Source organism: Mus caroli, chromosome 16 (assembly GCF_900094665.2).
Source record: "Mus caroli chromosome 16, CAROLI_EIJ_v1.1, whole genome shotgun sequence".
Taxonomy (NCBI): Eukaryota; Metazoa; Chordata; class Mammalia; order Rodentia; family Muridae; genus Mus; species Mus caroli.
Window position 1 is genome coordinate 84,310,284 of NC_034585.1, and position 19,909 is coordinate 84,330,192.

At 47.2% G+C, this 19,909-nt stretch overlaps 1 protein-coding gene across 8 annotated transcripts in view; it reads right to left on the minus strand.

Annotated features, from left to right (window-relative positions):
* Positions 1–19,909, minus strand: part of Tiam1 (T cell lymphoma invasion and metastasis 1) — a 348,780-nt gene that overhangs the window by 118,833 nt on the left and 210,038 nt on the right. For 7 of the 8 annotated variants that reach the window (XM_029470562.1, XM_029470564.1, XM_021184677.2 and 4 more), the window contains one exon: positions 2,376–2,544. The exons of the other annotated variant lie outside the window; for it this stretch is intronic. The gene's annotated coding sequence lies outside the window, so the exon portion shown is untranslated. The remainder of the gene's footprint in view (positions 1–2,375; positions 2,545–19,909) is intronic. 8 annotated transcript variants of the gene reach the window in all.

Genomic DNA, 19,909 nt, shown 5'->3' on the forward strand with positions numbered 1-19,909 from the left:
GCTTACCCTGTGAGCCTTTTCTTCAAGTTGTTTGGGAACACATGAGCCCTCTGAAAACACAACCTCCTACCATGAATTTAAGCTTGAAAAAACCCGAGCTATCATTAATATCGGATGAGGTGGCAAATCTTGGATGACCTAAAATGTATCATGTATACTACAATTTTAAAATGCCATTTCTTAATACTATAAGAAACAACATTCCAGTTTGGTCCAAGTCCTGGGCAATGATAACGAAGAGTCCGGTAACTTAGATGCCTGCGGGAGAGGCGGATAAGCGCATCCTTGTGAATAACCGCATCCATCAAGCACTAAAAGATTAGAATAATATTTTTATGACTTATGATGTCTAATCCACTAGACACCAGGGCTCTCTGTGAAGCCACATGCAGACAGTAGGATGTTCCATCCCAAATACAAGAACAGGATAGTCAGTGACCAAATCCCAGACAGTAGACTGGCTGGCCGTAGCCTGCCTTGGCCAGGAGTAAACGTTTATCAAGACCAGGATCCCACCATTACTATTAAACTTCTCTGGAACAAAACTCCTCTTACCCACAAAAGAAAACTCTACTAGAGATGGCATCTAAGCCACAGTAGTAAGTGGGAAATGTGTGAAGTCTGGGCTGCGTGCTTATAAGGCACTAATTTTCACCTCAGTTGCGTATTTTTCTGTAGAGGTGGGACTCAATCCAAGATCTTACACTAGGTTAGGTAAGTGTTCTACCACTGAGCTACATCCCCACACAACCCATTTTGTTAAATAAAATAAGACTTAGTTTATTTTTATTTGTGTGTGTTTATGCAATTGTGTGCATGCGCGCGCACACACACATACACACACACACATCACACACACACACACACACACACACACACACACACAGCAGACCGCCCTGGAGCTTGAGTAACAGGTTGTTGTGAGTCGCCTGACATTTTCATGCCAGCGACCAAAGCTCTGGTCCTTGAGAGGAGCAGCCAGTGCTCCTAAGGGCTGAGTCACTACTCCAGCCACTACATTTCTTTCTTAAGGAAAGACAAATAAACGAAACATATCAACAAGTTTGAAGCCCATCTTTTTTTTTTTTTTTAAAATTTCAAAGAGTAATGATGTCACACTACAAAGACAGCAACAATAGAATATAAACTCTGAATAGATGGCTTTGAGCAAATATCTGAGATAAGGAACACGCTCCCTCGCTTGGATCTCTGGATCCCTCTACTTGGACCTCACCATGTCACCCCTCCCCTTTGCTGTATCGTCCCGTGGAGGCGGGCAGTCCTGGTACATGCACCTTCTTTTCACAGAAATTTCAGTCCTGCTCACCCTTCAGATGGTCTCAAAGCATGGACTGGATGGCAAGGTCTGTAATTTACATTAGATAAATCCCACTCCTGCCTCACTGAAGTCAAAAGTTAACTGCACAAGCCAGGTTTCATTTCTGTGGATGGAGGCTGTGCGAGCCCCATCCATAAGCCAGCTGACGGTGGATGTGAGTTAAAATTATTAACATCGCTTTCCACTCCCCCGTGGTATCAAGAATTTTATTAAAATAAATGCAGCGATTACCCTTTCGTGACTGGAAGACAGACCTCCGAGGCCGCAGTGGCAAAGATGAGATGTATTTATTTCAAAGTTAAATTTGAAGCGGGAGGGGGAAAAAAAAATCACAAGACAACAGATTGCAAATTTAAAATTAGATTCTGGTGGGAGGCCTTGGTTTCGAGCCTGTTTTTTCCCTACTGGATGTGGTGCCTGAAGCTGGGGTGGGGTGGGGGGGTTCTGGGGGGAAGCTAAGATTAAACTGAAATGAAGCTTTGAAAGTTTGTACTAATTCAATACAATGCCTGAGCAGAGCTTTTGCCAAGTCACACACAAATACCCTTAACCCAAGAAACTAAACAAGCTTTATAGCAGAGAGGCAGTGATCTTCAATTTAGATTATTATTGTGACTGTATTTATCCCTGCTCTTTAAAGACAACATGGAGCAGGAATCTATCATTGTTTTAGGCTGGGTTTGGGAACCCAGTTTGCTTTGCTTTTTTTTTTTTTCTTTTCTTTTAACAAGCATAATCCTATCTAAAGCCAGTGAAACTCAGAGATAAAAGGCCCTGAGGGCAATTCACACAGGAAAAGGACTTCACAGGTACCTGTTCAAGCTTCCCATTTCATTTTGGGTTACCGCTAATGCCTCTCAATTGTTAGAGACCTGCAACTCTAAGCTGCAGAAGTGACTGGGAACTCCTGTCCCACCATGTCTATCAGGCACTGCAGTTTCAAGGGCTGTACTCTGCTGTATGTGCCACACCATCTTTGAAGTCCTCCTCAGACACACAGACACACAGGGGCTCAAATCTGCATGCACGGACCTACCTTCAAAGGCAACAGTGGTGCCCAGCCCAACTGGCCCCAGGAGCGGTGTGGCATTTAGAGACTGAGGCTGGCAATGGTGTCAGTGGCTGGAGTTGGGGCGTGTGTCAGCACCTGCCCCACGGGGTGCCCATCGGGGTCTCACCTGAGTCTGGGAGAATGCGCCAGAAACCTGAAGGAGATAGGAAGTCAGAAAGGCCATGGTCAGAAGGGAGAAAGAAAAGAAGGAGCTCACTGACTCGCTAAGGTCAACTTGATGTGAAGAAATACAATGCTTGAGTGGAGAGACAACATTTAGCTACAGATATACAATGGCAGCTCGGCCAGAGACACACAGATGTGCCAGCAGCATTGTACGGATGGTCAGAGAGAGCCCTGCAGACTCTCGTTTTAACCGGGCTGTGGATTCGGGCATTGGCTGACAGGAGCAGGGGATACTGTTCATTGTCACAGGGAAGGGAAAGGGACAGGGAACCTCCATAGCCTCACAGACTCTGCTGATAAAGAGAGTCAAGGAAAATGATATGTGTTGGGGATCAGGGGTGTGTGTGTGTGTGTGTGTGTGTACAACTTCAATCCACAAACTTTCCTGCCTCTGTGTGTTTCTTTAATATGGCAAACATCACACTCGGATAAAGCTCGCAAGGAGAATGCAGAAGAAAGAAAGTAAAATGTATAAACAGTGATTTGGCAAAAATTAATAATAATAACAACAACAATAAGAGCTCCAAGAATGACAGTGCTGACAGCTTCTCATTTTTAACACCTGAAGTTGATCGTCTGAGGTGAAACCACAAACACTCAGGCTAGCAAAAAGGCCTGAAGTGTCTCTGAGCGCATGCCTGTTACCCCTTCCCGCTGGACCCTCCTCTGTGAGCTGCCGGCAGGTTGCAGCCACCCACCGTTGGTAGTTGGTAGTTTCGGCGAGATGGGAGCCCGAGCTGGCAAGAGCTCCGAGTGGGAACACGGAGAGAACTGAGTGGAAAGGGCCCACGCGGAGGCAGGAAGTAAATAAACCTATACGTCCGCACGGAATGGAACAGTGAGTTTTGTTTCTTCTTTATCTTGGGAAACGTGCTGTTTAGCCATGAAGCCCGTGACTCACGTCGGCAGGGGAAGGAACTGAAGTTCTAGCCTTACCCCGTTATTAGCCCACGGTGCGTGCTCTTTCCACGCTTGCCCCCACAGCCAGCCTGTTCGTCCCCTTTCCTAGGCCCCCCTTCCACTGCTCTCAGCAAATACCCCCCAATTTCAAAGCAGCCCCTGAATCGCTTAGGAACTGGCAGATATTAATAAGCAACAGCCCATTTATATTGAAATGGACTCATTACCGTGCCAGCTGCCAATGATTTGCAAGGCTGGCTCCTCGCTGGCAGAGCGGCCTGCAGGCGGCTGTCCTTCCACCTGCACCACGGAGGCTGAGAATGCAGTTCTCATCCTTAAAAACAAATTATCCTATCTACCAGAATTAAAATGTTTTCTATCTACATTCTTCCTAGACCCGAACAAAAGAACTAGCTGAAAAAGATAAAAGTATAGGATGTTATTCATGAAAACACAAAGGGAAAGGACACTGAGTCTGTTTGGTAATTTTCCCCCCCTGATTTTAGGAGGTGAAAAAAAATGTACCCATTACCTTGTCTATGGAATGGAAACACTGAGGTAGCCTAGGACGGAGCCCACACGTGTTTGTTCCTTTGTAATCAGCAAATAAAGCTAAGAGCACAATGTGCCAGCAAGCAGTCACTGTGGCTGCAGTGACCAGACACCACGGTGACCTTGGGAATGTGTGCTGGTAGCCTTGAGACTCACAGGGTTCTGGAGAATCAGAAGGCGGCTACGCACCAAGCTCAGGGGTGGGAGTTTGTGCCGGGTACCGCTGCAGGCAGTCGTCACAACTTGGCTCTGCAAGTGGAATCTTCACTAGCAGTGTGATTAGGGGCAGACTGTTAATCCACCATCTAAAACTGGGGATAATAATAGTTGCAAACTATTGGGTTGTTGTGAGCGTTACATGAGATCATCTACGTTACATAATCCACTGGCTGCCTATCTGGTGATTGGTTCTGCTAAATGTGCACCATCTTTGTTGAATTTTTGTAGACCAGAAGGAGCACCCGAGGGGATGGGTGGGCTGTTGAAACAGGGGCTAGTAGATCACCTATGCACTGGACAGTTTACGTGCCAGGTATCAAATGACCAGTTTGCGCAGGCGGTGGGGAACGGTACCCAGGGCTGAAAGTCCAACTGCCCCAGCCCTGTGGGAAGATGAATGATGATGATGATGAAGCTGCCCTCTCGGAAGCTCTGTGTTTATGGCTTTTCCTAAACCCTTGGGCTGCTCCACCCGGATGCCCTGAGGCTTGCTTGCTCTACCGGGATTTTTATTGTTTTGTCCTGTGTTTCTTTGCAGGTTCCAAGAACCACTGTGCACGGGGAGAGAGCTTTGCACATGTCTTCAAGGAACCTAGCTGCAGTGACCAGCCTCTCACTACCTTCTGTAGAAGTGTGTTACTTCTTACTCTGCCCTTGATATGCCCAAACATCTGCAACTAGTCAATTACTGAGAACCACCAAGTTTCCTTTCTCTCAGAACCTAAACGTGAGAAGACGGGTAGGGCAGGGTCAAACTTCTGAACATTTATTTCATATACAATAAATGCCAAGAAGATTTAGATTTTATTATTCATATTTGCTCCCAAATCAGGATGCAGTAGATGGGATGGATGGGACAGACAGATAGACGGGCAGAAGGGATGGATAGATCAGACAACTGATCTAGGATACCAGAATGTTTTAGTATTTAAAAAATAAAGAATAAAGAAAATTCATCAGTTTTTTTCATTTTTCTTTAAAGCTGTTACTTAAAGACTTGGAGCGACATTCGTACAGAAATAATATAAAACAGAGGGGCATGCGAGATGGCTCAGCAGGTAAAGGCTCCTGCAACCACACCTGAAGAGCTGAGTCTGATTACAGGGGTGGTTAGGGTAGAAAGAGAAAGCGGCTTCCCACAAGATGTCCTGTGAGCTCTACGCATGTGCCATGATGAGTGCAAGACTCTGTGTGTGTGTGTGTGTGTGTGCATTCGTGTGCATGTGAGTATGTGTGCATGCATGTATGTTTGTGTATGTGTGTACATGTGTATGTCTATGTATGTGTGCATGTGTGTATACATGCATATGTGCAGGCATGTATATGTGTGTATGTTTGTGTATATGTGTATGAGTACATGTGTGTGCATGTGTGTATGTGTATGTGTGTACATGTGTGTATGTTTGTGTACATGTGTGCATGTGTGTGTGTCCACCTGTCTGTGCACATATTCCCACACTTACAAATAAAATGAAATTAAAGATAAAAACAATACAGGCAATTACTACTGGAAAAAGAAACACGGCGGAAGCAGGGGGCAGGGCTGATAAGCACAACTCCTGAACTACAAACACAGCCAGCTTAACATTGAGGGAGCCTAGTCAGACAGGAGCATGACATCTGTAAAACTCACAATGTTCACATCAGCTTCTCTGTAGGACCCATGTCCCTGCTACAAAGACAGACACCCAATCCTCCTTCATGGGCTCGCTCACACATTTCATGCATGTACGTCTTTTCTTGACAACTGATTGGAACAGAACCACAAACCTCCATCTGCAAATTCATTTTGGAAGAGGTGCAGTGTGACCCTGCTGCACAGTGTGCTGGCTGTCATTTCCTGAGCTCTCCCTGGACAGCGATGTCCGTGCACCGCACTGGACCGTGGCTGAGGGGTAGACAGCGGCAAGGCAGACATTCTGGCCTGACCAATGAACGGACCAAACTCCCCTGGGGTCACTGACACTTCCGAGGAGGTTGTGTTTGCTTAGTGCTTGCAAACGCTGAAGCTGAGGTGAGGATTCACACACAAGGTGAGCGTCAATGGGCTTCTCGGGTGGACCACACAACCACTGAGAACTGGGGGGACTGGGTCGAGGGTCTGAGCACAAAATCAATTCTCTCTCAGCACGGATGAACGAGCAGGCTATGGATCCCAATTCTTATCCCATAAAACATGAATGAAACGATTTTTAGCTCAACGAGGTTTTTTTGTTGTTGTTTTTATTTGAAGGCAACTATAAAGAGATAGATACTCCAACCAGCCAAATGAAAATCCCCAAAAGCTTCCATGTCCACCCCGTTGGCCTAGTTCTGAGCGATGGTGTTTTCTAACATGGCCAAAACACATCCTGAGGTAATGAAGCAAGAGGCAGATTCACAGCATCACCGTGTGTTGAGATGCAGGTGGGAGCCAACTGCTGAAATAATCACTTTACTTTTGGAACAGTGAAGTCTCTGGCAGCACTTAACCAACAGGTTCTGGTGGGACAGGCATCACCATGCTCATTAGTAAAGAAAGTGTATTTCAAAATAAAGTCATCTGTCCTATCCTGACTCCAGGGGAGCCACCATTTATAGACAATTTACTCTTTGGCTTGCACTTATGCCCATGGCTTTGGGCCCAAACACTCTGATTCTAATTTCCTGAAGTTCTTCATGTTTATCATCTTACAGCTACACTTGGACATCTACAGCCGGGAACCGCCACAGCAGAGCTCCCTACTGGTGTCATCTGAGGGAACTTGGAAGCCACCAGTCCCAAAGGGATCTGCTCCACAGCTGGTCAGCAGAGCTCCCAAATATCCACACAGCCTGATGCTAAGAATGGCTTCAATGAGGCCCAGCTTGCTAAAACGGATTTAATAACCCCTTCAGGACACAGCATGACAACATCAATTTTCAATTAAAAAAAAAAAAAGCATTGCCTTTCTCTGTCATTTCTAAAATCTGCAAAGCAACTGACCACTTGAGAATCCCACTCAGCATAGAACCCTGGGACCTTTTGAGGCCAGCGCACAGCTCTGGGCTCTTGGCGCCTGATACTACTTCAGGTTAGAGCTGTATTGACAAGCACACTCCTGATGCTGTCTGAGAAAGTGGAATACTTTATCCCCACCTCCCTAATAAAATGAGAAAGAAGCTAACTGTGGTTAGCATCCAGTGCGGAAACCCTGCCCTTTACTGTCTCACCTGCTTGAGGCTCAGCTGACAGGGTGTTCCCAATGACAGAACAAGGTTACCTCAGAGACCGTGAGAACTCGGCAGGAGAAGACAAGATTCAGGTTGAAGCACTTTCAAACTGCCTCTGAATCAGAACAGTTTAATCCTTAAACTGCACACCAGAAAAATCTCCTCAGGCACACATCAGCGTCTCCACTCAGGAGAGATTTCAAAACACACCACTTTGCTCAACACCGAATTTTCCAGATCCAAGCCACTCCGATCTCTTTCCTTGGTCAGATCTGCCTTGTTCTCGTGGAAACTGAAGCTTTCACCAAGGCACAAGAAGAGCCAGTCTCCTGCGGCACAGGGCGGGGTGGATGGTAGCTGAGGTGTGCTCCTCATTCACAGGCAAGAACAGATGACCCAGGAGGGGCGTGCAGTTCAAATCCTCCGGCTTTCCAAACCCAATGTTCTGGAGCCAGCAGAGAGACAGGGCTCTCTCCAAAAGCACAAGGCTTCGGGTCGCAGTCAAGAAGAAAGGCACCCATAGGTATCAGGACAGCAACTGCTGTCACTGTGACTCGAGCCTCCTTTGGGTCATAATGACCCAAGCCAGTAAGGCAGCCATGCCTATGAACAAGGGTTGGGGACCTCTGTATCGGAGATGACAGAGAAAATGTCGCTTCAATGGAGACTGAGAAGTCATTCCATTGGCTGCCTCCTAAAAAACCATGATGGGAGGGGGCAGAGGGGTGTGGAATCCCTGCCCTTCCCCAGGGCCACATCTCCCTTGGTTCTGGTCCCAGCTGCAATTGGCTGGAAAGTCCTATGAGAAGAGCTGTCGCGTATTCCTGGTAGAGGGAGGGCATGGGCATGTGAGGGAAGAGAGTCATTCTAGAACGAGGTGTGTAGCTTTATGAGGACTTGATTGGCATTCCAACGTGTCACTGCTCGCCAAAGGGGATTGGGAGGTGTGAGGACAGGAAACCACGCTGCCTCACCTGGCAGAGATGACACAGGATTCCCCCAAACCACCATGGCTAACCGGATGTCACAAATTCCCATGGGCCTTGGGAAACACAGGACGATTTTAGGTCACTAAGCAAACCATTTCTGTGCTTCACTGTCCGGCACTTTGAAATGAAGCTGAATGACTTTTTAAATGGTTTTAAAATAACTCCTCCTAAGAATTTTTGAGGTGCAGGAGAATTCTTTCCCCATGAGGCTCAAAAAAAAAAAAATTTCTTTTTTTTGAGATCCACTTGCCTTTGCCTCCTGAGTGCTGATACCAGCACATCTGGTTCAGTCTCCATCTTTTAGAAGAAGATCCAAGACTGGAATTTATAGACTAGGATGTATCATAAGATGGATCGACATATATATATTCAAAGGGCTTGAAGTCCCGGGTCCCTGTCTGGACTCCTAGTCCAAAACACACTTTCACTCACAGTCATTTTCAAATATAAGGCATCTTTCCAAAAGACCTCAATGCTTCACTTGAAGATCACTTCAGGTTGTTTGGTAACTACACAATTAAGACTTCAAGTTTTAGCAGACGAAGCACAATCATTTCGTGATTTCAAGAACAAACGAACAATTTCCGCTTTAGGAGCTCTGAAACTGAATGCATCTTAATAGCACAATGGTATATTTGGCTTTAATTGGCAGACACTTTTTCTCCCTTCCCAGTGTGGCATCAAGCAATGGTGCATCTTACAAACAATGAACGGAGTGCGTATAAATAGATTTTATAATAGTTATATTTGGACTGGCTAAAACCTGTCTAAAAACTGTCAATGTTTTCGGCTCAAGGAGAATTATCCAGGTAAAAGCTATACCATTCTGTAGAGCTCAGCCAAGGCTTGCTGAGCAGATGATGTATGTCCGAGGTAAGGGACAAGACCATTTTCTCATGGTGCCTATAACCCGGAAAGAAGGGTGACCACTAACTTGCCCACGAGCAACGGCTGCTTGCTCCGCATTAGCGAATGAGGGGAATAGATCAGCTCTGCAAGACAGCTGTTGGTTCTGGTCTTTAAAGGGTAGCAACATTTAGCTTAACTTAAGAGGATGAGAAGAAATGGCCAGGGATGGGATCTAACTGTACCGAAGAGGAAGGGAAAAATAAATAAATACAAGATTTCTAAGAATTAAAACATACTACTTGAACCTGTTACAGTATCGAAAACAAAAACTAAAAAAATGCTTTTTTAAAGAGAAAGGAATTGAAATTATCTCCTTCTGTGAATTAATCAGTTCCTGCTTCTATAATAGAACACCTGATGCTGGATAATCTTTTTTTTTTTTTTAATATTTTTATTACATATTTTCCTCAATTACATTTCCAATGCTATCCCAAAAGTCCCCCATAGCGCCCCCCACTTCCCTACCCACCCATTCCCATTCTTTTGGCCCTGGCATTCCCCTATATTGGGGCATATAAAGTTTGCAAGTCCAATGGGCCTCTCTTTCCAGTGATGGCCGACTAGGCCATCTTTCGATACATATGCAGCTAGAGTCAAGAGCTCCGGGGTTCTGGTTAGTACATCATGTTGTTCCAACAATAGGGTTGCAGATCCCTTTAGCTCCTTGGGTACTTTCTCTAGCTTCTCCATTGGGAGCCCTGTGATACATCCAATAGCTGACTGTGAACATCCACTCCTGTGTTTGCTAGGCCCCGGCATCGTCTCACAAGAGACAGCTATATTTGGGTCCTTTCAGCAAAATCTTGCTAGTGTATGCAATGGTGTCAGCGTTTAGAAGCTGCTTATGGGATGGATCCCTGGATACGGCAGTCTCTAAATGGTCCATCCTTTCATCACAGCTACGAACTTTGTCTCTGTAACTCCTTCCCTGGGTGTTTTGTTCCCAATTCTAAGAAGGTGCACAGTGTCCACCCTTTGGTCTTCATTCTTCTTGAGTTTCATGCGTTTAGCAAATTGTATCTTATATCTTGGGTATCCTAAGTTTTGGGCTAATATCCACTTATCAGTGAATACATATTGTGTGAGTTCTTTTGTGATTGTGTTACTTCACTCAAGATGATGCCCTCCAGGTCCATCCATTTGGCTAGGAATTTGATGCTGGATAATCTATAAACCGTGGAAACGTATTCCTCACAGTTCTGGATTCTAAAAAGCCTCAAATTGAGAGAGCCGGCAGATCTGGCTTCCAGGGAAAGGGCTGCTTCTCGTAATCCGAAGGTGACTTGCGGTCGGTCATACGGCTTCATACCCAGGCCTCTTTTTTTTCTTTAATTTATCTTTCATGCCTGAACCCTGTTCTGTGCCCTGTGCTGTGGAGGCCGGAAGAGGATATCAGGTCTCTGGGAACGAGTTAACCAATGGTTGTGAGCTGCCACGAGGATGCCGGGAACTGGGCCCAGGTCCTCTGCTAAAACAGCCTTTGACAGCTGAGCCATATCTCCAGAACCTCTCGAGTGTCGTTTCTGAGTACAGAGCTCTGGGACCTAATCATCTCTCAAATCTGCCACCAGATCGCTCCACCATCACCTTCCAGGCTTGGCCACAACCTTCGAATCAATCAGAGGGGAACCAGATCACCTCTCAAACAAGGATCCAATGAATGCACATTTCAGAAATAAAACAAAATAAAAACCAGCAGAGCACCTCAAAGAGCCCGAGAGAGGACTGATGTTTGTTTAAACCTCGTCTCAGCCACACACGTCTGAACCACACCGGTGTCTGGAATAATGTTACACTGCAAAGCAGCAATAGCTTATTATAAAAACAGACGTGAAGCCTGTACCTTCACTCTGATTGGAGTTCAACCTCCAAATTTTCTGGACTTGCAGATACCCACTGCCCTCATCTGTTCCTCGGATGTCTTAGTATTTAAGGTCTTCAGCAACTACTATTCCAAAGCTGTGTAGATCGCAGTGTGATGTAATTGAGATGAATGCAAAGATGCATCCAGGGGCCCCTGAAACAACTACAGGGCTCCGAATGAACCTTTCCATGATGTAAGATGGGATGTCAGCGGAGACCTAAGGCAATGCAGTCCTTTATAACGCTGTCCCAGTTACATCGAAAGTCAGGCAAGCAAAGAGAACTAGGTACCCAAGGGCGTAGGAAGACAAGGAGGAAAAAAAAGCTGGCTACGAAGTCCCAAGTAACTCCAGCCCAAACTTTCTCACCAGTCTTTCTAAAATTAAGAGGGTAGCATGGTCTGGAAGTTTCTGTGTTCCACACTTCCGGTGGAGCCCCCGCCCCGCCCCCCTGCCCTGGGCCCCAGCCCCAGCCCCCACCCCGCCCCCTAAGGATAAACGCCCTGAGAACTTCTCTTTTCCATCAGTTGGTGGGTGAGAATGAGAAAAGAGCATCAGTATTGCCAGGTGGACCCCGAACACCTAGGAGCAAGAAGTGATCAAACCTCACTTTAAAAGTGGCTGTGACACTAGTTTGTCTGAGTAATGTCTCATGTTCGTCACAGCCAAGTTACAAACTGAGGGGGTTGGGGGGGGGGGGCGGATCACACGATGTAGTCACAAGCTGAAAAAGGAAAGCAGCTACAAAATAAAATAAAAACCGAGGCAGAACACAGCCACGCCTACTACGCCAAGTCAGAGACTAACCAGCCTCTTCCACGATAAAGGGAGTTCTGGGAAGGGTCTGAAACACATCAAAGCCCCTGCAGAAAAACCAGTACACAGAATCACATGGAAAATCTGTGTCTCCTGTGACAGCTACTGGCTCAAAAAGCCGACATTTATTGCCAAGTAATAACGGGGACCACACAGCGAGCGAGGCCGATGCCAGGCCTGGCTTAGGAGAATCGGTGCTCAGCAGCCCCCACGGCAGTGATACACAAGGCGGGTCATGTACATCCTACTCAATGATAAAACTCCTAAGCATGCCTGCCCCAATCGGTACCAGCGTGTGTTACCGCGTCCTGATTCCACGCCTGAAATACTGTTTTAATATACTATGCACATTCTCGGGATGCGAAAACCAACGGGAAATCCTTAGAGTTGTAAACACAAACGCAAAACTGAGTGTGTGCGTGTGTGCACACAGGAGCATGCAATGTGTATACTTGGTGCCATGGAGGCCACTGCATTTTACTGTGTGGCTAATTTCAGATGTGTTTGGAGGGAAGTAATTAAGAAATTTCAGCCATCGGTCTAGAAAAATAAAGGTTAACGACAGCAAACAACAGAAAATAATTTAAAAAAAAATCACTTCCAGAAGAAAAAGTTTGTTGATATAAGCAGAAGTTCTATCCTCAGAGTTGGGGGTCTGGGGCTGTGCAGCGCTGGAGTTTCCTGGGAGCTCACATCTGTCTTTCTTCTTCTCCTTCCCCAGCCCCTGCTCCTCCCACAAGATCCTTGAGCTACCCTCTCCGTATCTACCCCATCCTACCCTGAGCCCCCTAGCTTTAATCTCTATTACTCTCCTGTCCCATCTACCTCACCACGTATAAACTGAACTAATGCCATTCGAGACACGGTTATACATGCAGCCACTTCAGTCCCTGCCCCACCAGCTAGGATGCAAATGTTTCTTGCACAAGCAGCAGAGGGGAGACTTCTGATGACACACTCACAGATTTCCCCGGGAGCTCATGGAGAGAAGAGTGGAGGGATGGATAAAACTGGAATAAAACTTTAAATATACGTGAGGTTCTGAAAGAAGGAATGCCTATCTTCCCTCCAAATAAAATGCATGCAGAGTAGTGGGAAATCCGTTCACATGTTACAATACAGAGTTTGATTGACAGCGCTGCAAGGCTCTGATCTACCAAGATGTCTTCAGCCCCTTTTCTCCTCTAGAGTCCCATAATTATCAACTATTTGATTATTTATCTTAATCCTCTCTTCTGATCAGGTCTGGTGGCTTACACCTGTAGTCCCAACTCTTGGGAGATGGAGTCAGGAGGATGGCAAGTTCAAGGCCAAACTGAGTTACAATATTGCGCAAAGTGCTGGGGTCAAGCCCTAGCAACTCATAAACTAGACATGGGAGGTAGAGGCAAAAGGATCAGAAATTCTGTGTCACCCTGCGCTACAAATCAAGTTCAAGGCTATCCCGGGCTACATTAGAGCTTATCTTTAAAGTGTGTGTGTGTGTGTGTGTGTGTGTGTGTGTGTGTGTGTTAGGATTACAAGTTCTGTGAGGGAATATCTCACTACTTTCTGTCATAGTGGTCAATGGGACATGTCCACTTATATTACATATACCCGTAACACCCCACTACTGTCCACACAAGCCAAGGATGGGAACTACTGATTTGACCAAACAACCAGACACCAGAGCCCGGCCAAGCCGACAAGCAACTGGCTTTCCTTTTCTCCATGGTATGAGGGACAGCATCAGTATCTGCCAAATGAAGACACTCTAAACAGTCTGTCCCCACAGAGTGTTCACAGTGAGTGGCTGGCTGGTGCTTCTTGTACTCAAGGGAGGTTGTCATCCTGGGTTGCTGGGATCCCAGGTTTCTACTCAAGCCAACACCTTCCAGCTCTTTCTCAGGATGGGCCGGAAGCACAGACTCGGAGCACACGGCTCAGCACTTGACACCTCGGTGCCCTTCACGTGACCCTTCACCCAGCTGCCCTATGACACACGTGCAAGCTGCGGAGGCCATGGTTCCCTGAGCTCCCGGCTGGCAGTACTTGATGCCAGCCTTGAAATCGCTAACCTCTCCCACTCGTGATCCAAGACTTCAAGTGCACAGCGGGGAGAGTGTGCGTGGGGGGGTCCCCAGCAAGTCCTCAATTCCAACCCAGCTGGGGCTGGGAGCTGAGCCTGAAAGCCCATCCACGGGAGGAGGGTCGGGATGATTGTTCGATCCCCTCCTACACCCTGCTCATGACTAATGCACCATGCCGAGAAAGCATTTCCTCCCAGCTAGGAAGAACTGACAAGTCCCCATTTAAACCAAACCAGTCCTGAGAAGGCTGGGGGGGGGGGCCTCCATGGCCTAAGCATAGCCCTTTCTGAAAATGCCCACCTTCGGAGAACACGGGCTAAGCACTTGGGCTTAAGACTGCCTCCTAACATTGCTTCTCCATGTGCCAAATGAAAGAACACACACCACAGGTGGGTAAGCCATGTTCCTTTTCTTGAGAGCTGAGAGAACTTGTTAACTGGGTACAAACCAGCCAACTTCTCTGTGGCTTCAGGTTCTTCTGGAGTACAATGGAGTGCCTCTAACCATTAGGCTCCACAGCCCAGTGGGCGTGGTGTAGCAAGTATCTCAGGAAATCACTTATGGTTTATGCTCTGGAGGCTCTGGTCTATGGTCTGCTGGTGAGGGGGGCTCCTGCTGGATGCAAAGTCACTCCACAGACAGAGAGTGGAAAGAGAGATGAAACAGGGAAAAGACGAGGTCCCCAAATCCTCACAAGACACAGCCCATAATCTTTCCACCGGTGCCCGTAACCTTAAAAGGTTCCCAAAAGCGGCAGGCTGGAGATTAAGCCTTAAAAATAGGGGCTTTTGAGAGAGACTCCAACGGGCATGTAAGGGGGAGGGGGACGCATGCTGTACATAATCAATGTAGGGATTTGTTTTTCCAGTAGTGATTTTCCACTCAAAATAGCATCCATGAGAAGGAGGAGGAGATTAATCAAGTGTATTCACTAAATAGAGCCTGGTGATCAAAATAACAGCAGCCTCCTGCTTCTGCCGATGCTGCGTTCCCGCAAGCGCAGGGAAGCTGGGGCTGGGGGAGGCCTGAGCGAATGCTGGCGCCGGGGTGCCAGCTCCTGAGCCTCCTGTTTGGATCTGTTTCTCTCGCTGTCCTCACACTTGCAGGAACAATGTACCATCTGTGCCGTGCCACCCAGCTCAGTTCCGTTTCCCATAAAGGTAAATAAGACCCTGATGTCATTCTCCGACTTAAAAAGTCCCTTCGACGACTGTTCTCAGGCTGTGGTCTTCACTCAACTCAACCCAATCCCACGCCGATCCCAACTCAATCTGCCTGCTCCGTCCAGCGGGACGGTTCAGTGGGTAAAGGGGCTTGCTACAAAGCCAGGCGAGCTCCATCTTCGGTATCTCTACAGTGAAAGGAGAGAACTCTACCACCGATGGGGGAGAAAAATGCAAAACCTTAAATCCCTGCCTGCATACACACCACGCATGTGTTACACAACATGCCAATATTGCCTCGAGATGCATTTTAACACAAAACAAAGCATTATCTATGTGTCAATGGCAGCCTTGATGTTCAAAACCAGCTTCGGTTCCAATTGAAGCTGGATCAGACCCTCGCTTTCTTCTCCTACACTCCACGGGGCTGAGGAGATGGTTGTGGTACAGCGCTCACTGCACAAGCCTGAGGACCTGAGTGTGGACCTCCCAGCACCCACATAGAAGCTAGAAATGGCAGCATGGCCGTGTAATTCTAGCGGTGAGGAGACACAAACAAGAGGATCCCTGGGGCTGAGTTGTAAGTTCCAAGTTCAATGATACATACAGTCTCTAAGGAAGAGGTTAAAAGCAATAATCAGGGAAGACATGTGATACTGACTTCTGACCTACACCGCATACACACACACACACACACACACACACACACACACACACACACTCGTACCCTGATAGCCCTGCTCCAGCTCATACTACTGACACAGAGTAACAACACTTGGTGGGTGTGTAGTCTCATCCAGCGCAATGCCATGTGCTAAAAGTACAGTGCCAGGATCAGTGAGCCAAGAAAAGGAACAGAGCGCCATCTCTGTTCACTGCGTGTAAAGACAGGGCATCCTCCTGAAGGCACTGTGTGTTACAGAAAGTGGAATGGCGGATGTAAAGGTGGCAAGGGGAAGGGGGGACCAGAAGGAATGTTGTGCAGTGATGTTTAGAGGTCAGCCTAAGAAAGTGAGACAGCCCTGGAGTTGGATGGCCAGGCTTATGTAAACAGGAATGCACTTAACAGCACGGAGCCATATGTGTATGTAAATGGTTACTATAGACAGCTGTATGCTGTGAATACCACAGGACACTAAAAAATAGCTAGAGAACATGAATAAAATATGCAAGGTGCTTCATAATTTAAGAAGTGTGTGTGTGTGTGAAAAGTTAATTATATGCACATATACACACATAAACATAAACAAACACGCACACACACACACACACAAGATCAGTTAATCACCCTAGCAACCGGGGACCAGGTAAGCGCTTCACACCTACCCCACTTACAGGCATGAAGGTATACCTGCTGTCTAGGGGACACAGGAGTGGCTTACTTGTATTTGGATCCAGGCCCACGTCCTTCAGCTTCTGATATGGTCATTTATCTGCACTGCCTGTGACAGCCCGACACTTGGTAGAAGCCACAGAAGGGCTTACCAGTGCTTCCAGAGAGACACTGCCTATGGTCAAAGTTAAGATCTTCAGACCCAGCAGGCGACAAGAGGAGCCAGTCACTCAGCCCCCTTCCCCGCCCCCACCCCCCACTGACTTTCTTCATCCTAAAGCCTTTTTTAGAACATACTGACAGGCCGCTGTGAGTGTTTCATTGCTTCCCACTGTGGGAAACAACCTTTAACAAAATGTGCCTGTTCATAGTACGGCTCCCTGTCTTAATCAAGCTCTCAAGCTGGCTGCCTCGCTGGCTGTTCCAAGCATCGATGTCACTGCCAGACACCCTCACCTGGGAATCTTCCTGCTCCATCAGCCATAAAAGCACCACGCAGGCCGTGAGGAAGATGGCAGTGACATCTGAGGAGTTCGTCCTTGGCTCCAGCTCCACTTACTCACGGGATAAACCGAATGGCGAATGGCAGACTCCCAGGAGGGAGGCAAGGAGAAGAAGGGATGAGGTAGGTGCCTTGAAAAGGAGTGCTATGGAGACCTCTATCATCCCAAGTCCTTTGTCACCACCCAGGTAAAAAGAGGGCGGGGGGGGGGGGGGGTATTGAGAAATAAGGCAGAGTCAACAGCACGGGACACACAGGGTCAAGCAGCAATGATTCCTCCTGCTCGCATAACAAACAGTCGCAAGAGTTCCCTCCCATTAGGTCCGTTTGTAAATCTTTCCTTGGGTGGATGCAGATTAAACCCAGGGCCTTATATGCACTATCAGAGGAGACAGAGCACTAAATGACATCACCAGTCCCTCAGTAATTAAGGGGGGAGGGGATCATCAATGGCTGTGAACCAAAATTTCTAATTACGGGTCTATTATTTTGCTTTGTCTTTAACACAATGCATCCAAGATTCTTGAAGACACACCAGTGAACTGTTCGAAAATACTTTGGGATGTGATATGCATATTTAAATCTTTAAAAGACTTTAATATCTCTTTCTGGGACTCAGTTTTTAAAAAAAAATGCACCTTCTCCAATGCGTCTTGGAATGAGGGAAATCACAGCCCTGTTTCTGGGTAGTAAATCTGGCCTGGCATCCAGACCACCACCCTCTTCTGGCATGAGAGGTCTGGGACACCGCTTCCAGCATGAGACTTAGCTGCTGCCACCGGCCCAGGCTTCCAGGAGACAAATGGAAGGCCTGGCAGCTGTTATTTCTTGTTGGGGCGCAGCACAGCGCTGTTTGTTACATATGTCCCATTTATAATGGGAGTCGGTCAGCTTCTTTTTGTTTCAACTTGACACAATGGGAAAAGCCCTTAGGGGTTAATTATTAATCTCCAAATGAAATCTGAAACAGATAATGAACAGGTCTTGGGCAATGGGAAAGACACCCAGCAACATGTGTCAAAACCAGGACTGTTCCCAGGCAAGTGCTCTCAAGTTCAAGTGCATCACCACAGCCGTGAGCTGCAAGACAGCGATGAGGGACTTGGCCCACGGCCCAGGGAATTCTACGTCTGCTACTTCATACCCAAACAACAGGAGAGAGTTTGTTTCTTCATCCTGCCAAGCCTCAGTCCCCTCTATGATAAAATGGGGACAGAGTGAGTAAGAGAAGAGCCATGGAAGAGCACACTGGGCAGGCAGGGCCTGAGCCTTGGCGGTCGGTGGCAGTGGAGAGGAAGCGGGGTTTTCCTTTTACCCTGACATTATCGGGCAGCAGAGGCTCGGGTGTTTGAGCCATGCTTCAAGCATGAAAAGTGCTCTCTGAAAGCCACACCTGAATTCATACTCCCTTGCTCCTTGTGGCCATCGCTGAACGCACAGGGCCCCCTGACAAGGATGGCAAAGACAGACACCTGACAATTACACAGGACGAGCAGCGTCCTCCGTGATGATCCACGACGGCCCACATACACGGCTCTGTGAGAGGAGCTGCCAGCTCTTCAGGGAGGTCTCTACAGTCCCATCTTCACTTAATATTTTGCAAACAGTTGTTGCCTGAAAGTAGCTGTTGATGGTTTATCTTCCAAATAAGAAACAAAACTGTCGTATCTTGGAAGGAATACAGCCAGTGGAAGATATTATTACTGCCCAAGAACTTGTCGGGAAAGGAGCGAGAGAGACAGTTCATGAAAAAGCACACGCCAAGCACGCCTGAGGACCTGAGTTCAAATCCCAGAAAAAAACATGTCGTGAGAGTCTATAATTCCAGCACTCTTGGGAGTGCTGAAGAGGAGGAGAGGCAGAAGAAGGGGAGAACCCAGAAGCCAAGGATTAGCTAGCCTCAGGTACATACCAGAAAACCCCGAAGTGTGCTTCTATCAAGGTAGATGGCCAGAAGAAAGGACCTTCACACACATGCTATGGCAAGCATTCACCGGGCTTACTCACAAACATATGTAGTATGCACACATACATAAAGGGCTTGTCGGAGAGATATAAAGTGAATCAGATTTATTAAACACAAATATTTCCATATACATGTATGAGTCATAGTTATATTAACATGCAATTTTAGGGGCTGGAGAGATGGCTCAGTGTTTAAAAGGAATTGCTGCTCTTGCTCCCAAGTTCACATGCTAGCACCTGAGTCAAGTGACTCACAGCTGCCAATAACTCCAGCTCCAGGGACCTGTCATCGACTCCTCCCACACCCCTACACATAGCACGCCCACTTATGCACAGCGCGCACACACACACACACATACACACAGCACATATACATGGCACACACACAGCACACACACACGTACACACAGCACATACATACACACGGCATGCACACATACACAGAAACAAACAAATAAGACTTAATACAATTTTGTAGTGTTTACATCTCAAACCTTACACTTTTAAGGGACAAAAATCAAATTGTAAGGGACCTCAGGGTAAGCAGACGCCGCTGGTGAGATGGGTCTGCTGTCGAGCTGACTCAGAGAGCCAGTTCCAAAATCAGGCTCTTTGTAGGCACTACCCCACCCTGCCCCAGTTATGCATGAAGTGACAGACAGAACGGACCTGAATGGGGAATTTCAAAGCGATCTTGAACTAAGAGTAAAATGACAGGATGTCATCAGTTCTGGTGAGCCATCACAACAGCTATTATACCAGAGACACTGTGTGCCAACTGCCGAGACCTGTGGAGGGAGGGGCACATACCAACTCCAAGGCAAAGATCACTGTCATGGGTCAGTCTGGAAGGACCCAGAAT